Source organism: Marmota monax, unplaced genomic scaffold, assembly GCF_021218885.2.
Source record: "Marmota monax isolate L192 unplaced genomic scaffold, Marmota_monax_Labrador192_F-V1.1 WCK01_AAM20220418_F8-fsc00222, whole genome shotgun sequence".
Lineage (NCBI taxonomy): Eukaryota > Metazoa > Chordata > Mammalia > Rodentia > Sciuridae > Marmota > Marmota monax.
Genome location: NW_026694968.1, coordinates 1,926,394 through 1,948,212, shown reverse-complemented (window position 1 = coordinate 1,948,212; position 21,819 = coordinate 1,926,394). Strand labels below are relative to the sequence as shown.

Sequence of the window (21,819 nt, the reverse complement as noted above, 5' to 3'; positions counted from 1 at the left end):
AGAAAGACCATAACTGTCAACAGAATCACAGATGGGTTCTTGATTCCATCACAACTGATGTCAATTACTGAAATAGTTTGTCTTTTCTTCCTGACAGTGTGAGGTCCCAAGGCATTGGTGCTGCTATCATGACCTCTCAAATGTTGTGGCAGTAAGAGTTCTCTTGGGATTCCTCAGGTTCTCATGTTTAGTTGTTCCCGAAAGAGAAAAGAAGATTAAATGGAATTCATGTGCTGCTATTACGCCAATTGTATGTTTTTAATTGCACACTATTTAAAATACTGTGTTCCCATAGAGATGATATATCATAGCATTAGATGTATGGGCACAGATCATATGACCTGTGCTTATATCCCAGCTTCATAACTTACTAGCTGTGTGAATTGGGCAAATTATGTATACTCTCCTAGTATCAGTTTCTTCATCTGTAAAATGGGAATAGTAAGAGTGATCTAAATTCTCGCATTGTTCTGAGGATAAAATAAGTCAGTGCATGAAAAACATTTAGTCAGTGCCTTGCACATATAGTAACCATGATATAAGTGTCAGCTATTCTTATTGCTATTGCTTTTTTTGGTGTTCAACTCTAGTTCTCATTTTCATCAATTAGATTAGCCATGGTCAGTATATTTCTGCAGCCCTTTTAATCATGGAGTTCTCTTTTGTATAATCATATTGAGGTCAGGTAGATTGATAAATTTGTTTTGCAGAAATTAAGTGATTTTACTCTTGCTAGGTATAATTCTTGTTTTCTTAATTGCATTTGTGTGGAACTCTGAGATCAAGTTCTCACACTATAAAGGTATTTAACTCATTTTAAATATAAGTTCAGAGAATCAAGAATCTTTGAATTTCAATGAATGTTACTTTTTCATCACAAAATATATTTTGTGTATTGGATAGGCAGAATTAATATTATCAAAATGACCATACTAACAAAAGCAATATACATATTTAATGCAATTCTGATCAAAATCCCAATGACATTCCTCATAGAAATAGAAAAAGCAATTATGGAATTCATCTGGAAAAATAAGAGACCCAGAAGAGTTAAAGCAATCCTTAGCAGGAAGAATGAAGGAGGTGGCATCACTATACCAGACCTTAAACTATACTACAGAGCAATAGTAACAAAAACAGCATGGTATTGGCACCAAAACGGATTGGTAGACTAATGGGATAGAATAGAGGACACAGAGACTAACCCATAAAATTACAATTATCTTATATTAGACAAAGGTGCGAAAAACATGCATTGGAGAAAAGATAGCCTCTTCAACAAATGGTGCTGGGAAAACTGGAAATTCATATGCAACAAAAGGAAATTAAACCCCTATCTCTCACCATGCACAAAACTCAACTCAAAATGGATCAAGGACCTATGAATAAAACCAGAGACTCTGCATCTAATAGAAGAAAAAGTAGGCCCTAATCTCCATCATGTGGGATTAGGCCCCAACTTCCTTAATAAGACTCCTTTGACGCAAGAATTAAAATCAAGAACCAGTAAATGGGATAGCCTCAAACAAAAAAGTTTCTTCTCAGCAAAAGAAACAATCTGTGAGGTGAATAGAGAGCCTTCATCTTAGGAGCAAATCTTTATCCCTCACACATCAGATAGAGTGCAATCTCTAGGGTATATAAAGAACTCAAAAAGCTAAGCACCAAATAAAAACAAGTAACCCAATCAATAAGTGGGTCAAGGACCTGAACAGACACTTCTCAGAAGATGATATACAATCAATCAACAATTTATGAAAAAATGTTCATCATTGCTAGCAATTAGAGAAATGCAAATCAAAACTACTCTAAGATTTCATCTTACTCCAATCAGAATGGCAACTATTATGAAGACAAACAACAATAAGTGTTGGTGAGGATGTGGGGAAAAAGGTACACTCATACATTGCTGATGGGACTGCAAATTGGTACAGCCAGTATGGAAAGCAGTATGGAGATTTCTTGGAAAATTGGGAATGGAACCACCATTTGACCCTGCTATTCCTTTCCTCGGCCCAAAGGACTTAAAAACAGCATACTACAGGGACACAGCAACATCAATGTTTATAGCAGCACAATTCACAATAGCTAAACCAACCTAGATGCCCTTCAATAGATGAATGGATAAAAAAATGTGGCCTATATACACAATGGACTATTACTCGGCAATAAAAGAGAATAAAATCATGGCATTTGCAGGCAAATGGATGGAGTTAGAGAAGATAATGCTAGGTGAAGTTATCCAATCCCCAAAAGCCAAATGCCAAATGTTTTCTCTGATACAAGGAGGCTGATTCATAGTGGGGTAGGGAGGGGGAGTATGGGAGGAATAGACAAACTCTAGATAGGGCAGAGGGGTCGGGGTGGGGAAGGGAGGGGGCATGGGGTTAGAAATGATGGTGGAATGTGATGGACATTATTATCCAAAGTACGTGTATGAAGACATAAATTGGTGTGAATATACTTTGTATACAACCAGAGATATGAAAAATTGTGCTCTATATGTGTAATAAGAATTATAATGCATTCCGCTGTCATAAATAAACAAAAAATTAATTAAAAAATTGGCAACAAAAAATTATTTATTCTAATTGATTTTTTAGTGTATTTATTAGTGACCATTGAAGTTATGGTTAACATGTAAAAGGAAAAAGTAAAATACTGGGGTTTTGGATAGATTAAAGTCAGGCCTTCAGTTAGCTTTAAGATTATCCCTTTAAAAATGATCAAAGGTTTTGAGTAATCCCTGAATGTATACATTTAATTTGTAGAACTGATATGTCTGGTATGTTTTTAGTTCCCAATCTTGAGAGAAGTAGAAAATACTGAAGTGATTTTTGTCAGGGAAGGCGTCGTGTTAAATAAGGCAATTTGTCAAGTTTTATTTTTATGAGCTGACTGATAAGTATTTGAGAAGGGGAGGTGGTTTTTAGAGGTTGTGCTGCAGCAGGTTCCTTAACCAAGTAAGTGTACATCTTGTGTGACAGTTCCCCACTCTTTCCTGAACAGTAAAATTGTAATGAAACAACTAATTTCAGCTGTTTCAGTTCCATGATCCATGATGACGAAGAGTTGTGATGAAAATTAGGCTTAATAAATATAAATATATGTATTAAGCTTTTTTTTTTTCAGAGTTAAACTCAATTTATAAAGGTAAAGGCAGGTTATAGGGAAAGTACAAGGGGTTACAGTATCCTTACACTAGTAAGTGTAAGTAAAGACAGTGCCTTTGTAGCTCCAAGTCTGAACTGTCAAGAAGGGCAAACAATTACCATAATCCAGAAGAGAGAGGGAGAAGAAAGAGAATGTTGATTACCAGCTTTATGAAGAGAGACTCTGACAGGACCTGTGAGCCCTGGTTAAAGGCAAAGCATGTTGCTAAACCAGAGCAAGCCAGCAGAAAGGGGAAGGGTAAATGCCACAGTTTTGCTCTTTTTTTCTTGATCTCTGTCTAGTGGGCCCTTATGATCCCATTAAGAAGCCATTTTTTGCAGAGGAAGCTATTATTGTGCTCCATGTAGGCAATGCTGTACGTCATGTTTTTGATACCCCAGGGCAGATAATTTTTTAATCCTTCTCCTCCTGCTCATATAGGATAAAATTATTTTCAGTCATAATAATGGTTTCCTGGACTCATATCTAAGGTTTACAACAAATAAAATGAACAAATTTAGAAGATTAAATTACAATGTTGAAATTATTTAAATTCAGTGAAGTATTTCATGTATGATCTAAAATTTGCATTTTCTAAATAAAAAATATTACTTTTTTGGCTTACACTCTGTTTCACTGTTTTAAATTTTAAACAAGAATTTAAAATTCCTGGCTGGGCAGAGTGGTGCATGCTTACAATCACACAACACAACTTGGGAGGCTGAGACAAGTTCGAGGCCAGCCTCAGCAACTAAGCAAGGCTCTAAGCATCTGAGCAAGATCCTATTTAAAAATAAAAAATAAAAAGGGCTGGGGATGTGACTCAGTGGTTAAGCACCCCTGGATTCAACCTCTAGTACCAAAAAAATAAAATAAAATAAAATTCCTAGTAGTCACACAGAATGACGTACAGAACTCTGATTTTGGTTCTTTCTCTTGACAATGTTTAAACAAATATGTACTACTCTCAGGGAAGTCCTCCTGAAGTAAAATATGATTCTGAAGGCTAGAAACTTATCTTGGAAAGGATGCCCTGTCTCTGAGTCTTTTGTTTGTCAGGATAGCCACTGTAACTACAAGCTGTCTGAAATAACTTTCATGTTAAATACAATGTTTTTAAGAAAGTAAATTTAGAGAGAGAACTTGAGGCCTAAATATTGGTAAAACTGATGTTATTCTCAGTTTTAGACTTTTAGCTATTGTATTAATGAAAAGCAGGTTGACTTTTGGTTCATTTACTATTGTTTTAAAAGTTCTCCACAAATAATTAATCTCCTCATTGTCAGCACCAGGGCCACTGAGTGGGTAGAGTATGAATCTGGAGGGGCTTGCCCAGGGTATTGTGTTATGAATGGAGAACTTGCCCAGGTACTCCTTGTCTGTCTTCATGAGAGAAGCCTGTTAGCCTCTTACCCTTAAAGAATTTGTGATAAGCCATGTACTTGAGGTTCGATGCTTGATTGGGAATGAGTGTAATAAAGTAGAAGAAGGACCAGTACTTCTATATAATGAATGAAAACCTTAGAATTTTTTTTCTTTTCCTGAAAGATTGCTTCCTAGATCTTGTAGCAAATGCTTTTCTGGAGTCATTTGTACCATCCTCTATTTATACTCTTTTCACTGGGTGCTTCCACCCCTCGCCAGTGCCTCCATTTATGTACCTTCCTCTTTTTCTTGCTTCCACATGTCACAAAGACATGATGGTTCTTTTCACACTCTTGGCTTCCTTCTCCTTGCTCCCTTTTTGGCTACCTCTGTTTCCTTTTTTTTCTTCACTGGACCAGACATGATTTTGTTCTGGGAACTTTTGGTAATCTATGGAAAGATTGTTAAAGGGCTTCATGTCAGATGTCTAGTTGCTTAGTAACTTAGTAACTTAGTAACTTAGTAACTTAGTCTGAGGAGATTCCCAACGGGCACAGAAAGGAGCCTAATTCTCTATAGAAAAAGTGAAGATGAGGGCAGAGGCTGAGTCTACCTGCCTAGGCCCCAAAAGGCACCTGGGCAGAGATGCTGGTATGTTTGTGGGACTCCTAAAACTGATAGTGCATGCTGGTGCGGTGGTTTAAGATTCTCTTTTTCTATGCTTTTTCCTTTATTATTTTTTTCTGATCTTATTCTTATTCTAGTTTCTAGTGGGTTTTAGGGAAATCCACAGTCTTAGATTTAATAGTTTTTTAAAACAGTACCAGGTAACCTCAGAGCAATGGCATATAGAGTTTAACTCTGATTGTGAATCTTTATACACACATACACACAACATAACAAAAATCAAGAAAAAAAAATCCCCAAGGATTCTACATTGGGAGATACTATGTCCTGGAGGGAAAAAGGATAAGTATGCTGATCTGGATAAAATATTCAGTTTTTGAAAAAAAAAATTTGTAGTTTTAGATGGACAGCACACCTTTAATTTTGTTTATTTTTATGTGGTATTAAGGATGAACCTAGTGCCTCACATGTGCTTAGCAAGCACTCTACCACTGAGCCACAACCCCAGCCCAACATTTAGTTTTTTTTTTTTTTTTTTAGTTGTTGATAGGCCTTTATTTTATTCATTTACTTATATGTGGTACTAAGAATCGAACCCAGTGCCTCACATATGTCAGGCAGGCAAGTGCTCTACCACTGAGCCACAATCCTAGCCCCCAACATTTAGTCTTAATGCCAATTAGGAACTGAGGCATCAGAAACACCCACAATGACCTCCTTTCTGGACTTCAGATAGTATTTACTGTTGGATAATATGCAGAAAAGTAACAAAAGATTAGGCACTTTTCTAGTGGATGTCAGAATCCTCTTTTTACCTGCACAAATCATTGGCCTTGTAACTACCTAACATTGTAAAACAGAGGAAGCAGAAAAACTTCTAAGACAGGAGCTGTCATAGCATGAGAAAAAATTATTGTTTGGCACCCCATGGTTAGGGGTGGGGAGTGGGTGACTGAATAGGATCTCCTCCAAGACTGGCTGGCTAGGAGCCAGATTATGCAAGTGAAAATGAACAGGGAAGCAGGGGAGAATAACTAAGGTCTTTTGAGTGATACAATAAAAATTTTAATGAGCCTTCAAATGCTACATTATCTTATAAAAGTAGTTATTTTGTATCATTTGCAAATTAAACTTTGAAATGATTGACTTGGATTGGGCTAGAGACTTAAAAATTATTAAAAAGAAAGGAATAGGCCTCAGACTAGCAATAATATTTATACTAAAATGTTTTCAGTGTTTATAGAATAAACGATAGGAAAGTTTTGGCTGATTGTTTTAACTATTAGACGCTCATTTAGTTTTCATTGGATGGATAAAGAGTCTCTGTAAACTCAAGAATGAAAACTAGGTCATCTGCTGTGGAGTTTCTCCTAAAAATACAAATAATTTGAGTGTTGATAGGTAACAAACAGATGTGAGCAGTGGGAACATGAGGGTAAGGGGATAATCTTATAAACTGGGCCTACTGTGTTGACCCCAACATGCTTTCTTTTAAAAAGCAATTTACCTGCAGTCCTGCCAGGCTTAAGTCAGTAGGATATATTACATTCCCCAGCAAGCAACCTGTTATCTGAAGGAGAAATGCAGGTCTGAAAGGTTCCTCCCTGCAGATAAGGAGAACTTGACTTATCCTGAGGGGTAGGAATGGGAAGACTTTCATGATACTCATAAAAAACAGATCCCCAAACTCTGGGAGATAAGGATAGTTCCTCTTATCCATAAAATCTGTAAGAACAAGTTCCAATTAGAACCGGACAGCATGGGTCAAAGTGATCTAGAGTTGCCTTTCACCTTTAACATGCACAGTAGGGACTTAAAAGTTTGATGCAATCCTGCTATTGATCAAAAGTCAAGAGACAGGCCTGAGTAGAACTCCCTGGAAACATCCCAGAGACCCCCAATAAAACTGGAGAGTAAGAGGGATATACACCATCCTTCTCCTAAGAGGACTCACTTTCTTCCTTGAGAGAGTTCTCTTTTCCCCTTTTCCTGTCCCTTTTATAATAGACTCATGCCTGCGACTCTGAACAAGCTTGAAATATTTATGGCATAATCACAAGAATGGTGATTATGCTTTAGGCTGCTTTAGGCTTGGAGGCAGGCTTTTTGCTCTATACAAGTCTGACTTGACTTTAGTTTGTTATTATAATCAAGGCTATTAATTACTTTGCTGTAGTTTAAAAATATCTCTGAGTATGTCTATGTAGAGGAGGAAGAGATCTTTATGCCTTTACTCTTATGGCCTTGGAGTGGGAATGAGGATTGCAGTTTGGTGAATGGATATTGGTGAGGGTAGACTCTCTCTTATCCATGAAGAGGCAAATGCTGGTCAAAGGCTGCATGTGGAATGATTATTTGCTATAACCAATCAAGATTAGTTTCATATACTCAATCTTATATAAAGATGCCCTTTCTAAATGACTAGGATGTGTTTAAAGGGAGTTGGTACAGATAAGAAGGTTTTTTTGAGACATGGATGCTGTGTCAGATGTCTCAGAAAGTTCATTTGGTTCTTTATTTCTTGGTGTTGTTTAGGTGTTAGAATTTCTTAGAGGCTGTAAAACTAACTGCATAGGTAAAAACAAAGCCCCAAATTATTGAATTGAAACTGAATGATTAGAGAGAAAACCACTTTCTCCTCCATTATACCAATGGATAAGGTTTTTTTTTTTTTTTTTTTTTTTAATAACACATAGTTAGGCACCTTTCTAAGTGATCACAACTGAAGTACCTTCTTCAAAAAATTAGCTTTACCATATCAGAAATTCTTTCCTTGGGTGGAAGGTTGAAAGATGGCTTCTGAGGTACCTTTCTACTCTGAAATCGTCTAATTTTCCTGAAAAGATGTTTTCTTACATGCAAAATGTACTTTGTATATTGATACAGATTAACGACCAAGTTTTTCTCCTCTAATTTGAAATTGACATTAAAACTAGTAAACATTATAAAAGGTAAAACAAATTCCACATTTTCAAACTGATGTCAGATATTCATTTTTTAAAGACCAGAATCTCAGAGGCATCCCAGGAGAGCCACTGGGCTTAGTTTTCATGTTCATATATGACTCGTTGTTTGTTTGTTTTTGTGGTGCTGGGTATTGAACCCAGATTTCTATAACCATTGAGCTATATTCCCAGCCCTTTTTCTTAATTGGTACATTAGTAAATTATAATTAAACATAATGGTGGGGTTTATTATGATATATTCATGCACACAGAACACAATCTGAAAAATTTTGAGCCTAACCTTGAACTTGAGATCCTCTTCCACCAATCTCAGCCTTACATGGCTGTGATTACAGTCATGTACCACTGTGTCTAATTTATGATGAGCTATTTTAAGATCATGATTGTTATTATTAATAACAAATGTTTCTTAAGTGAGGAAGAACAAACTATTTAAAATTTTACAGTAAACTCCAATTAATTCCCCATAAATTGACCAAGCTAACAATTATTTTTGTTTGTTTCTATCTTTTTTATTTTCCTTATAGTAGGGTTTGAACTCAGGGTCTCACTGTGCTAATTAAGCAAGTGATCTACCTCTGAGCTATATCCATACTCCTGTTTTTGCTTTTTAATTTTTTTGCAATAGTTTAACTTCAGAATGATGTTCTTTTTTGTTTTTTACAAAATTAAAAAATATTTAGGTCCTATAAAGAATAAAATTTAGTTGAAAAAAACTAAACTACATTATGTTTCCTAAGTGGTTAAATAGTTTAAGCAGAATACATTTACCCAGGCATAGCTAAAGTTAGTATCAATTAGTAGCTAAGAAGCTGAGTTGAAACTGGAGGGGCTTGTCAAGAAGGAGCCTCAATATAAAGAAGAAGTTCTCAACTGGGAGGATTTTTGCGTGCCAGGGAACATTTGGCAATATCTACAGATACTTCTATCATAACTAGAGCTGTGGGGAGTACTGCTTTTGTATCTAGAGCGAAGAGACTACAAAGACTGCTAAAAATTCTGTAATGCACAAGACAGCTCCCCATAACAAAGAATTATCTGGCTCCAAATGTCAATAGTATCAAGGTTGAGAAATTCTGTTACAGGGGGATATATGCTGTTTATTGATGGAACATCTTTCTCCATCAATATCTTTAGATCTTTCCTTTAGATCTGATCAGATTTCAGCCTCCTGCCTGGAGGGTCAAGGCCATGATGACAGCATTCTGGGAGCTAAAAGGAAGAAGAATATGGGATCTAAACATTTAATAAGCATATATTGACCTAATTCTCCAGTTTAGGGCAATGTGCCCCCACCTTCAATTGTGTTTGGTGTCCTAGTCAAGAGACTCTCTATTTTACTCTTTCCAGGGAGAGACTTATTCCTAAAAGAGAGAATCTGGGGTTTTAGCTGCTTTTTAAATTGGCTTCCAGGAGATTATTCTATTTTTAGACTCACTTTCTTCCCATTTCCAGGGTAACAAGATGTTATCAGTTAATGGCATTTGGGAGCTCTACCTGTAAATGAGGTTGATTTTCGTTTTTCCCATTGCCAGTTTAGGATTTAGACTACACAGTTTGCTTTAATCAGTTATTCCTTGCCAACTTATTTTCTGGTTTCTAAAATTTCCTTGCTGTTATTGCCTTTCTTACTGTCTTTGTTTTTAATTCCTTTAGTGATTTTTAAATGGGTTTTGGGAGGAAACAAAAGCTAATGAGAGCATTTGACATTATTTCTTTACCAGAAGTATAAAAATAATTTTTCTTCTCTAAGATGTTTTCTGTTAATACATATAGGAAATGGCTTTAAATATACACCCACCCACCCACACCCACATCCACATGTAAGTAAGAAGGATTTATTGAATATCTTGGTTTTTTTTTTTCTTTTTTTGGGTGAGGTAGGGTCTAGATTTAAAGCTGTCTCAAAAGTTTTACCCTGTTCCTAAAAACAAAATCATTTCCCAGTAGTAGTTACATTTAACCTCTCTGGATTATTTTTCTCTTTAACTATTTCATACCCATTTATCTAATGTGCCATACAGTTGACTCTTGGACTACTCATACATAGGATTTGTTGAATTTTTATGTCTTCACTGATTGAATCACTCATACACTCAAGGACCCACTGACTCATTCATATATTTAGTACATGTTTATAATATGCCTGCTGTGCAGAAGAGTCTGAGTGAAATGCTGTGTCTCAGACAAATACTTGCTTTTAAGAAGTTTATTATCTTTGTATTTTTTGGAAGTAAATTAAGTTAGATGATGTTTTCAAGATAATGTGACATACTTCCTAATCTTGTATGTAATACTGACACATTTTCTTTCATATCATCAACCATGAAAGGCATTTTTTTTGGGGGGGTAAGATTATGTCTGGGAAATGGAAATGGAGGAACCTCACTTAAACAGATAGCCAAGAGAAAATTACTGCTCACCTTCCTTTGGTTCTATTGAGTACTTAGGAAGTAAAACTAAAAATTCATTGCTGAATGCTCTAAAGGAACATCTAATAGTCACCAGGAAACAACCTCCTTTAAATGAATCAACATGCCCACATGTACAGTAGACCTTCCATGACATATGACATGGATGATGGTATCACCAACTTGCCCTGACCTGGTGTTATTCGTATTCTTAACAAATACGAATGCCTTTGGTTAAAGAAAAAAGATGGCACGGTGGCCCAGAGTGGGTGTTAACATTTTGCTTTTAACTTAACGTAGAATTTGAAGGTTTTTTTGCAAACACAACTGTCTCATAAAGTGCCATTTTATATAATGTATTCTGGATTTCTACTGTGGAGGCTGTCTAGAGGTACTTATCTGTGGATATACTGTTTTAAATTGTCTCTTTTTGATATCTATTCTCCTCATCACCAAAAGATACTGTATTATGTATCTTTTGTATCTTTTATGTATATACTGTATGTACAATACTAAATTATGCCAAATTAACAAGATTCTTTGTGAAGACTCCTGGGAACTAATGTGAGCTTCATATCTCCAGTAGGGTGTGTGTGTAAGTTGTTTCCTAGATGTAACAAGTTCTAAACATTTTCTTATTACTTGTTTTCATTAGCTTTTTTACTGCAGTGACCAAAAGACCTTGACAAGATCAATTTTAGAGGAGGAAAGGTTTGTTTGGCTCCTGGTTTCAGAGGTCTCAGCCCATGGATGATTGATTCCATTGCTGTGGACCCAGGGTGAGGCAGAACATCATGGTGGAAGGGTGTGATGGAAGAAGAAGTCAACTCAGGACCTGACAATCAGGAAGCAGAAAAAGAGTGAACTCTGCTCATCAGGGACAAAATGTATACCCTAGAGTCAAACTCCCAGTGATCTACTTCTTCCAGCCATATACTGTCTACCTATGGTAACCATCCAGTTAATCCATTTGAATGGTTTAATGAACTGGTTAGGTTAAGGCTCTCATTTCCCAATCATTTCACCTCTGAACTTTTTTGCATTGTCTCACACAGGAGTTTTGGGGGGATACTTCATATCCAAACCCTAACATTCTGTCTCTGGCCTCCCAAAGTTTATTCTCATCTCATAATGCAAAATGCACTTAGTCCATTTTTAAGAGTCCCTATAGTCTTACCAGTTTCAGCATTGCCCAGATGTCTAAGTCCAAAGTCTCTGAGACTCAAGGCAAACTCAGTGTGAGCCCCTGTAGAAATCAAAAGGAAGTTACATATACACAGTATCACTTGCACAGAGCAAACATTTCCTCTCCACAGGGGAGAAATAGGGCATGGAATGAAGGGATGGGACTGAAACCCAGCTGGGCTAAGAAGTTCTGTTGCTCTACATCCAGCATCTGGGGCACATAGCATCCTGATATTCTCTCCAAAGGGCTTGTGTAGCTCCACCCCATGGCCTTGCTGGTTGTAGCCCACATGGCCTCTCTCTCAGCTTGTGTCTGCCCAATTCCTGCAGCTTTCTTTATCAGATGTCCCATGGTGCTGGCATCTCTTAACCTCAGGGTCTTCATTGCAGCTTAGGCTTCCTTTGTACTTCTCCATTCACTGTGCTTTCAGGGACAGCCTGTAGGGACTCCAACCCTGCTCCACTTTGTCTGGCTTCCCAGGCCTTCCTTTGAAATCTCAGTAGAAGCCTTCATGACCCACTAAGTCCAACTTTCTACAGTCATGCAGAACTAGTACCATGTGGTTGATGCCAAGGTCTGCTGCCATATTGAGCAGGAGCCAACCCTCCTTGGACCTTGGCTTCTGAAGCCGGGTGGCTGAACATGGTTAAATAACTTCCTAGACTCCCCTGTGCAAATAGAGTGCCCCATGGTCTCATCTCAAAGGAAATTTTAGTTTTACACCCTTGAGTCTGAGATGGGTGTGGTCTTGCCAATCTTGAGATACCCTCAAGTCATCCTTCCTGTTGTTTCTGGGTAAAGTACTTTAGCAACATCTCTTTAGTGGCTGTAATTTCTTTAACAACTACACAGTCCTTAGCTCCAGTTTTACTCACAGTTTTCTAGCCTAATTGCAAGTATCTTTTTGCTCCTGATTATCACAGTACACTTGGCTAAGACCCACCAAAAATAGCCATGTCATCGCCCAAATGCTATACCAAAAATTTCTTGTAAGAAGTTCATCACCTTTAGATTTAACCTCATAGAAAGTCTCAGGATGTGGGCAAGATGTAGACAACTTCTTAGCTAAAATGGCCTGAATTTATGTTATTTTGATAAACACAGTCTAGATAATAAGGATAACATGAATATTAATAAGGATATTAATGATAGTAAAGATAATATGAATAGCCTCTAGTCCAATTTCTAATAGCAACCTCCTTCTCCTTTGAAACTTCATGAGCCAAGTCTTTACTATCTACCAGTTCTATCAGCATTCTGGTCTTTGAGCTCCCACCAGCATCTCCTTATAACATCTAAAGTTTTTCCAGCATGTATCTCTAAGCTTTTAAAAATCTCTCCCACATATTCCAAAAAGCTACAAAACCTTTTGCACCACATGGTCATGTTAGTCATATCAATGACCTCATTTCTTGGTACTTGTTTCTGTTTTAGTCAATACCGGACTGTTATTTTGGGGATGTCCAGTTGTCCCAAAGAATTGAGAAAGACACATAGCAGTAACAGGTGAAACACAAATTTTTTGGAGGTTAAGGTGAAAGTAGCACTCCATAAATTAAAGCAGAGTGGACCAAGCAAGAGAGAGAGAGGCTCAAGGCCCCAATGTCTGGGAATTCTTGTTGATCTGCTGAGATGTGAAATGTTCTTCTCTCTGCATGGACCTGACTGAAGACCTTACCCCATTTGCTCCCATTGGTTACCTTATGATACCTGATTAAACTATTGTCCAATCCCCCCCACCCCTACTTTAGAATACCTAATTAGAATACTGTCCTATTGGTTATTTTAGAATACCAAATCTGTGGCAGGGGTTGTTATAGGTGTTAAGTGGCAGAAATTGTTATGGTAATGAGACTTAGGATGAACAGGGACATACATGGCAACTAATCCCCCTTTCTTGTCCTCCAGCAGCATTTTTCTTTTAACCTGCCTCTGCCATCTTGACATCCCTAAACTCTCACCTAACAGAACCAATATTATGTGGACCATATTTTGGGAAATGATACTCTGAATACACCTATATTCACATTCTAATTGCCATCTCTTCTTGGTCAGAACATTTTGTTTTGCTGGTTTTCAGAGTTCAAATTATTAAATTTTGCAGATGAATGAATTGCTCTCTTTGCATTTTGATGGGAAAAGGCTGAGTTGAATATCCCAGAGTAGATATTTTCATCTTGAATATATGTTATTATATATTATCCTTATTATCTAGACAGTGTTTATTAAGATAACACAAAGCGTTAAGAAAAATTTGAAGCCCTCCCACTTTATAGACAAGTTAAAAAGGGAAAATGATCCAACTGGGCAGTTCAGATTTCTAATTAGTTTTATCCTAGGGAATGAATGACCTTGAATAGCATATCAGGCTAATGTACTCACTGAGTTAAACATGTCTTTATTCATATAACTGAATTTGGATTCATGTTTAGTTTGAAGTGCAAGTAATCACACACACACACACACACACACAGACACACAGACACACACACACACACACACACACAGACACACAGACACACACACACACACTTTAATTTCCCAGATTCAGGTTTGTTTGTTTGTTTTTTTGTTTTTGGTGCTGGGGATTGATCCCATGGCTTTGTGCATGCTAGACAAGCACTCAACCTCTGAACAACACTCACAACTTTCATAGGTTCAGTTTTAAATAGAGGTAATAGATTGAATGAGAATGAGATTTTGGATATTTTTCTTCTTAAGTAGTTCATGGACACAGATGTCACTGGTGATACTGGAAAAGAATTAAAAAATAAGAAGAGCTAAATCTTCCTGGTTACAAATTCTTTGGGAGATATAATAACTGCATAAATATAGAAGACCCTCTATAAACTGTTGATGATATCATCCTACAATGTTATTGTAGACAATGCAAACACCTTTACTGAGGTTTGTATGGGGGTTTATCTGCCTATATTAGTGCTTTAAGTGAGCAGATATCCATAAGTATTTGGGAATTACTTTTGTTACTTAAGACTTTTGATTACTTTTATTTTTAGGTTGTATGTTGACTTGTCTTTAAAAATCAATTCATCTATCAATTTGAGACTTATGTTAATTTAGCTGATAAATTTTAGACCTACAAATATTTTGATCTACCCATAATACTTTCATTGCTTACAACATTGTTTCTTTCTTTCTTTTAGCTTATCAGTCCTTTTTTCCCCAATTCTTTTCATTGTGGTGAAATACATATAACACAAAATTTAACATTTTAACCATTTTAAATGTGTAGTTCAGTGGTATTCAAGACATTCATAATATTATATAAATATCACCATGATTTGTCTCTATAACTCCTTTCATCTTGTAAAACTGAAACTCTATACTCATTAAACAATGACTCCTAATTTCACCTTCTGCTGTGAACCTGAAAATCCCTATTCTGTGGTCTATCTTGATGGTTTTGACTATTCTAAGTGACTCATCTAAGTATAGTCACATAGTATTTTCTCTTTGTGATTGGCTTATTTCAATTAGTTCACTCAAGTGTAGCATGTCAGAATTTCCTTCCTTTTAAAAGTTGAACAATATTCCATTGTATTTTGCTTATCCATTTATCAATTGATGGATACTTGGGTTGCTTCCATGTTTTAACTATTGTAATAATGCTGCTCTTAAACATGGATATATAGATTTCTCTTTGCAACACTATTTTCAGTCCTTTTGATTATATATCCAGAAGTGGATTTTTTCCCTCTGGGATTTTTTTTTTGTTTTTTTGACTGGTGATTCTATTTTTAATTTTTTGAGGAACTGCCATTTTCCATTGGGCTATTCTATTTTATATTTTTACTAAGAGTACACAAAACTTCTAACACTTTCACATCCTTGTCAACACTTGTTTTTATTTATTGTATATGGTGGTAATGTTAATCAGGTATGAGGTGATGTATTCTAGTTTTGATTAATATTTCCCTAATGATGAATGACGTTGAGCCTCTTTTCGTGTGTTTCTTGCCATATTCTAAATATACTCTCTTAAGATATATGATATGCACATATTTTCTCCCATTTTGTGGGTTGCCTTTTTACTGTTGATATTGTTCTTTGATGCACAAAATTTTAACATTTTCATGAAGTCAAATTTGTCTATTTTTCTGATTATTTTGTGAATAATAAAAAGCAGTGTTAATTTATTCAAGTGACTGCTTCATAGTTTGAACTTAAAGTGTTCTACCTTCATAAAAATATTCTAAATTTTGTTGTAAACTTGTCTGAACACTGAGATCCTGTTATAAAATAAAGCTTGTTACATTTAAATATACAAAAATCTTGTCATATTTTAACAAGGTTAAATATAAACCTTGTTGTTAGAAACCAGTTAAGTGATAGGGCAGGTAGCTTTTTTAAAAAATTGAAAAGCTTGGTTTAACAGTAGAGACTTACTCTATAGGATCAAGATCAGTTTTTCTCTAACCTATTTCCCTTTACAGATCAATTGAGAAATGATACACATGGAAGCTGCCAGTTCTTCCTGGAGGGTGAGGGATGAACAATTGATGACTTGCTTGTTTGCCAGAGCATGAGGGATAGGTGCCAAATAAAGTGAGCTGCTCACTAAACACCATTTTCCCCCTTAAATTATAGTGTGCATTCAACTGCCTGCTGATATATTCCTCTGCCTTTGTATAAATCTGACTGGATTAGTTTTGTTTAAAAATTTCATGTCATTTTTCACATCGAAGCAAAGTAAAACTAGTCTTCCAGCTGTTTCTGTTTTAAATAATGTTCAAGAACAAAACTCTTACCTTATAGATTTCAACTTAATTAAAGGTCATCTCAAACACTTTTATTTTTAAAAATGCAGTCAGCTGGGCTGGGGATGTGGCTCAAGCGGTAGTGCGCTCGCCTGGCATACATGCGGCCTGGATTCGATCCTCAGCACCACATACAAACAAAGATGTTGTGTCTGCCGAAAACTAAAAAATAAATAATAAAAAAAATGCAGTCAGCTGAATACTAATGAAATATTCTAGATTATTCATTTTCAGGCACATGAAATGCCATTTCTTCTCCAGGAAATTCAATCAAAGGACCTTGGGTATTCAAATTCATGTCTGAATCATACAGAACTATTGACAATAATAGTATCAGGGCAAAGAGCACAGTGAATAGAAGCTATGACAAGCAGAATTTGCGGTTCTTTTGTATTTGGCTGCAAATGACTAAGATCAAAAGTAGCTGTGTCATATGATAGCTATGACTGTGGTACATTAGTTGAAAAATTATAAATAGATGATATCTAGAGCCCCTTGGAAGGACAAGTTGTTTCTAAGTGTCATATCAATTATGAGAAACTGTTGTTAACAAAGAGAAAGATAAGAAAAATTAAAAGAAAAAATTTAGGGCACAGTCAACTTTCAGGCATCTGAATCACTCTTGGATGGCAGCCAAATGCTCATGTGCTTGGGAAGTGAAGTCTACCTAGGGAAGGAAAGAAGTGAAAAACCCAGAAATCATAACCTCTCTTGGAGACTGCTGCTCCTTTTCTTCTTCATTGCAGCTAGACTTTGGTTAGTGGTAAGTGATCAAATCAAATGACTGAAGGATTTTTGCTTTTAGTTTAGGCCATCCCCCTCTTAAAGCAGAGAGAGACAGTATGAGTTAGCCTGTTCTGGCATTCAGCATTTTGCCCTCTGTATCCCTGTGATTTAGAGAGATTCCTAAATTTAAAAACTAAAATCTTTTTTCTACTTTCTATGAATGTAAGAGCTGGCAAAGCATCTGGTAAAATTCAATCTACAAACTAATTTTCTAGGATTATTGAAAGATCCTCCTCCTCCTCCTCCTCCTCCTCCTCCTCCTCCTCCTTCTCCTCCTCCTCCTCCTCCTCCTTCTTCTTTTTGGAGACATTTAAGTCATTAGCTCTTACTTAGTAGTTCCTATTATTGCTGTTTATTTTATTAAGCAAGAGAATAAATAATTTATTTTTTAGAAACAAAAATTCAATGAAGGTGAATTTTTGCTAAGCTAGTCCATGCTTCTTATTTTTTGTTGTCTACTAGAATATATAAGCAAAAATATTTATTACCTTGTATTATCTACTTTTTACTAGAAAATATGTATTTGATTTTTTTTGAAGGTCTATGATATATAACTTATTTGTTCTAGGGATTAGTTTCTCAAAACACCAGTTCATTTTAGAGCAAGTCATATTTAATCAGACACTCACTTTCAATTTAGATGGCTAATTGAGCTGAAATACTTGAATTTTTAATAAAGTTGATGCATTTTAAGCAAAACCATTTCAAAATTTTTAAAATGAATAGGTTTTATCTTAGTGAGATATTTTCTTGAAAGGTAGATATGGTAGTAGACTTTCATTTTTCTTTCTCTAATAAAGAAAACTATAAGGAAGAATCATAGACCTTTGGATATTAACAGCTCTTGCCATCTCCCATTAGTATTTTTTTTAAATTTGACATTAGAATCTTCTAAAGAAAATTGTTTTGCAAGTTTGCGAAGTTAGATTGAGTAGGAAATAATAGTGAATAGGAATAATGCTTTTGAAAATCCTGGTTTTTATGAGAGTTTATCACCTCTAAAATAATATCTCCTATTTATGAAAAAATGACAATATAGATAGTTATTAAATATGTTCTCACATTATAGCATGAATAGTAAAAAACAAATTAATATTAGTTGAAAGGTATGACTTAATTTATTATTTGATATCGCAGCCTGATCCAGTTGTCTTAAAAAATAAGTTATTTATTTCACAATGTATCTACTTGGACAAATACTAAAATAAGCTTACCTTTGACTTGCTCACTTAGTCATGTGGGATCAGGTTTAGTTTGTAGAAAACATTTCTTTCTTAAAGGGATTATTTGAGTGAAACAAACAAGACTTTATTATTGAAGTGACTCACAGTAAGCATTTTGCATTTTAAAATATGATGTTTTAATCAGGCATAGTGTTATATACCTGAAATCCCAGTGACTTGGGAGGTTGAGGCAGGAGGATCACAAGTTCAAAGCCAGCTTCCACAACTTAGCAAGGCCCTAAGCAACTTAGTAAGATCCTGTCTCTAAATAAAAAATAAAAAGGGCTGGAGACATTGGTTTAGAGCCCCTACGATCAATCCCTGATACCAAAAATGAAAAGAAAAAGAAAAATGTTTTAGGAGTACATAGGCACAAATTTGAACTTAGCATGTTAAATTTAGCATCACTTAAGTTGTACCCTACCCAGTCTTGTGACATTCTCTATCAGAAAGCAAAAGGCAAATATATATAATTATTATTTTCAGAGTCAAACAAGTTTGAGAAATAATGTTTCCTATATTCCATGTCCCATATAGAAACACTCAGTGACACTGAAGAATGTTAAAACTGTGTTCTATAATAAAAAAGCTTTCATTGTTTAATCTAGATATTTTTGAGTTTTATGCTTGCAGACAAATAGTTAAGAGGTGAGTAGTACTTCAGTTCCTTGAGACAAACAATAGCCCTTTTCTTTTCCATTTCCAGCCCTTTTCCCCCCCATGCTCCAGAGGCAATCTGGTGTCATCTTTTGGCTGACATTTTTGGTGAGTACCTCCATCTTGAAACAATAGGATGGTAGGACTATTTCCCAAGCATGCTGTATTTTTTCCATAGTTTTATCTTTTGAATTTTCCCTATGAAAGATGGGAATTTATTTAGCTTGTTACCCTACCCTATTTCTCTTTCTCTCTTTATCCCTCTCCCTCTCTTTTCTGGTACTGGGAATTGAACCCAGGGGTGCTTTTACTACTGAGTTACATTCCCAGCCCTTTTTATTTTGAGACAGGGTCTTGGTAAGTTGCCAAGTATTGCAGGGTGATAAGAATACTGCCAGGGTAGGTTCCTGCTCAGAAGGTATGAACTGCCTGAGAAATAAAAAAGTTTGAAATAATTAGTGAGAATTAAAGACAGAGCCAGAAATTGGATAGAAAGGGAGTGTCTGATGGGTTTTCCAGTCCTGATGGGAGTTGAACGCTGAAAAGGGGCCCCAATTATTTAAGGAGAAGTACATCAAAGGCAGGGATAAGGTTTCAGTGGGAGGAGTCTTGGGTACTTGCTTCTCAGTGTGGCTGGGGTCTTGCACTAAACAAGTTGATTGACATTTTGGCAAGCCACACCCATCTTCAAAAGGCTGTGTGGCTCCAATGGGTCACCCCATCTCCCATGCTGTGCTGAGCTAGTGATGGAGCTAGGTAGGAAGCCACATAAACCAGGTGTTGCTGCTGGGAGTTCCCATTACCAGCGTTCCCTGCCTTATGGTACCAACATTGTTTTAGTTCATGCACAGTTCGCGGATGGCTTTCCACAGCCAAGGCTGGCCTTGTACTTGCAATCTTCCTTCCTCAGCCTCCTGAGCAGCTGGGATTACAGATATGTCCCATGCCTGGCTCTGTTATTCTCTTGTAGGGGCACATATGCACTTGCTTGAGTACACACAAAAAATTCCTATCTCTCATTATTCTTGTAAAATTATGTAGTGATTTGGGATATAGCAATGTTTAGTGTTTAAATTATTAAGAATATGTAAGTGTAATTTATAGCTAAACCGCACTGAGCAATAACTGTATCATAATATTATGATTGTTATGTATTAGTTGAAAAATTATAAACAGATGATTTGTAGAGCCTACTGAGAAGAACCAATTTTTCTATTTTTGTACAAACTTTTGTTGCTAGAGTTTATTATTATTTATTTGGTTTTCTATGAATTCATCTCCAATTTGACCCCTGATTTTCTACCAGTTGCATAAATTTCTTCTAGGACATTTGTTTACATCAGGTTTTCTCTCAGCGTTATCTGCTTGAAGCAGTCTTACCATGAGCCTTCTGACCTGGTCTAGTAGGGACAGGAAGCCTGGCTTCCCTGGTGCATAGCTGCCATCCTGGAATTTCCCTTCCTCATCATGCTTGGGGGCTAGAATTCCTGTGATTTTCTTTTTCTTGGTTTACTCTTTCATTTTCACAGAATGTAGCCTCCGATGTCTCTTAAAAGTAGGCAGAAGTTGATGTGTGTGTGTGTTTGTGTATATGTGTGTGTGTGTTTTAAAAATATTCTAGCCAGGTAGGATTGCACATACTTGTTTTAATCCCCAAAATGCAGGAGGCTAAAACAGGAGGATAGCAAGTTCAAGGATAGCCTCAGCAATTTAGCAAGGCCCTAAACAACATAGTAAGACCTTATCTCAAAATTTTAAAAAAGGGTGGTGGTGGTGGGAGTGGAAGGTGGAGATGTGATTAAGTGCCCCAGGGCTCAAGTCTTGAAACCCCCCTAATTTATTCTACCATCACATTGATTATTTATTAATTTACATTATTCTTGCTGTTCTAGTCTAGATTTTTTTCTTTTTTTGATGCTTGGTTTGCCTTTCTTGACTTCCTGCCTGTCTTTGTAAAAATTATGTAGTGATTTGGGATATAGCAACATCTAGTGTTTATATTATTAAGAATATGTAAGTGTAATTTATAGCTTTGAGACTTAATATTTGTCCATTTTTATGGAATATGTTACGATAATTCAATATGTTTACAGTGTATAGTAATCAATTCAAGGCAGTAAGCATTTCCATCTTTCAAACACTAATCAATTTTATGAGTTAGGAATTTCATACTCTTCTAGTTATAAAGTATATCATAGATTATTTCAACCAATGGTTACCATATTTTATTTCTGCCCTTCTCAATCTCTAGTGACACTATTCCATTTCATTCTTCCATGAGATTGATATATTAGTTTCCACAAATGAGTAGAAACATGTGGTATTTGTCTTTCTGTGTCTGGCTTATTTCACTTGACATAATGACCTCCTATATTATTCACATGTCTGCAAATGATAGGATCTCATTCTTTTTATGATTGAATAATATTCCATTGTGTATGGCATATACACATTTTATTGATAAATTCATTCATTGAATGGCATCTAGGTTGATTCCATATTTTAGCTATTGTGAAGAGTACTGCAATGAACATGGTAGTGAAGGTATCTTTTTGGTATAGTGATTTCATTGTCTTTGGGTATATATCCAGTAGTTGAATTGCTGGATCATGTGATAGTTGTATTTTTAGTTTCTTGAGGAATCTCCCTACTATTTTCCATAATGAC

General features: G+C 35.9%; 1 protein-coding gene across 5 annotated transcripts in view; it reads left to right on the top strand.

Annotated features, from left to right (window-relative positions):
• The window catches only part of Akap6 (A-kinase anchoring protein 6), a 589,717-nt gene that overhangs the window by 172,418 nt on the left and 395,480 nt on the right, over positions 1 to 21,819 (top strand). Inside the window, exon 1 of one of the 5 annotated variants that reach the window (XM_046427477.2) lies at positions 19,202 to 19,260. The exons of the other annotated variants lie outside the window; for them this stretch is intronic. The gene's annotated coding sequence lies outside the window, so the exon portion shown is untranslated. Of the gene's footprint in view, positions 1 to 19,201; positions 19,261 to 21,819 lie in introns of those variants that run through there. 5 annotated transcript variants of the gene reach the window in all.